A 1,851-nucleotide genomic window follows, 5' to 3' on the forward strand; every position below is an offset into this window, starting at 1 on the left:
CTACCACTTTATACTTCTGTAAATTAATCATAAAATGACTTAAAATACATTTTTAATAAGTTTAAGACTCATTGGAACTACATAATAAATGGTGATGACTTTTTCCTGGTATATTGAGAGTTAAAATGTATTTTTTTAAATCTGAAGATATTTGTACAATCTATACGATATGCCTAACATCAAATTTTTAAAATAGTGTCAACATTTTTTTTTTTTTTTTTTGGTAGAGACAGAGTCTCACTGTACCGCCCGCAGGTAGAATGCCATGACTTCACACGGCTCACAGCAACCTCTAACTCTTGGGCTTACGCGATTCTCTTGCCTCAGCCTCCCAAGCAGCTGGGACTACACCACAACACCCGGCTATTTTTTTGTTGCAGTTTGGCGGGGCTGGGTTTGAACCCGCCACCCTTGGAATATGGGGCCGGCGCCCTACTCATGAGCCACAGGCACCACCCAATATTTTGCAAATCTGTCATATATTATTTAGGCAAGATGAAATCACTTTTCAAGATTTATATAATATTTTTTCTAATGTTTCCTAGAGGACAGGTGCAGTGGCCATGCTGGTAATCCTAGCAGTTTAGGATGGTTTGAGGCTTGAGGCCAGGAATTGAAGACCTTGCCAGGCATGGTGGTGCACAACTATAGACCCACTATTCAGGGGGCTGAGGCAGGAGGATTTTTTGAGTCCAGGAGTTCAAGTTGCAGTGAGTCACTGTATTCCAGCCCAAGCCAAAAATGCAAAACACTCTGGAATAAAATATATTTCCAAGGAATTGAAATACATGTGAGATCATTTCCTCACACACACTTCCTGTAGGAAACACTAGTCAAGAGGAATGAATAAAAGTGTAAGAAAATTGTTAACTGTGAAATGTTCACATGCTTCAGCTGTTTAAAAAAAGCAAACATTTAAGTGGCCGTTAAACTGCCTTCCCTGTCCAGCACTGAAAAGAAATGAGCTATCAGACCGTAAAGAGATATAGAGGAAACGTAAATATGTGTTACTAAGTGAAATAATTCAATCTGAAAAGGCTACATGCTATACAATTCCAAACAACATTCTGGAAAAGGCAAAACTGGAAACAGTAAAATGATCAGTGGTTTCCAGGGATTATGTGAGAGGGGAGGGGGATGAATAGGCAGAGCACAGAGGATTTTCGGGGCAACGAAAATACATGCTAAGACACTGTTGTAGCAGATACAAATCGTTTGTCCAAACCTGTAGAACATGCACCACGAGAATGAATCCTAATGTAAACTGTGGACTTTGGGTGATGCCTTGTCAGTGCAAGTTCATCAGTTTCAGATGTGTACCCTTCTGCTGAGATATATTGATAAAGGGAGAGTCTATGCATGTTGTGGGGCAGGGAGGGTATGGGAATTCTCAGTATCTTCTTCTCAATTTTGCTGTGAACCTAAAAGTGCTTTTAAAAAAATATTCTTTAAAGGCCAGGCACAGTGGCTCATGCCCATAATCCTAGCACTCTGGGAGTCCAAGGTGGGTGGATGGCCTCAGTTCAAGGAATTTGAGACCAGCCTGAGCAAGAGTGTGACCCGGTCTCTACTAAAAACAAAAAAACTAGATGGGAGTTGTGGGCGGATGCCTGTAGTCCCAGCTACTTGGAGACTGAGGCAAGAGGATGTCTTGAGCACAAGTTTGAGGTTGCTGTGAGCTATGATGCTATAGCACTTTACACAGGATGACAGGGTGAGAATTGATCTAAAAAAAAAAAAAAGTCTTAAAATAGAAAAAGTGGGGAGACTTTCAAAAACAACCCATTCTTGTAGGACAAAATGCTTTCAACATTCTCATTTATTCTTACAACTTTTAGTAAGCACAGCACA

The sequence above is a fragment of the Nycticebus coucang genome, chromosome 6, assembly GCF_027406575.1.
Source record: "Nycticebus coucang isolate mNycCou1 chromosome 6, mNycCou1.pri, whole genome shotgun sequence".
Classification (NCBI taxonomy): Eukaryota; Metazoa; Chordata; class Mammalia; order Primates; family Lorisidae; genus Nycticebus; species Nycticebus coucang.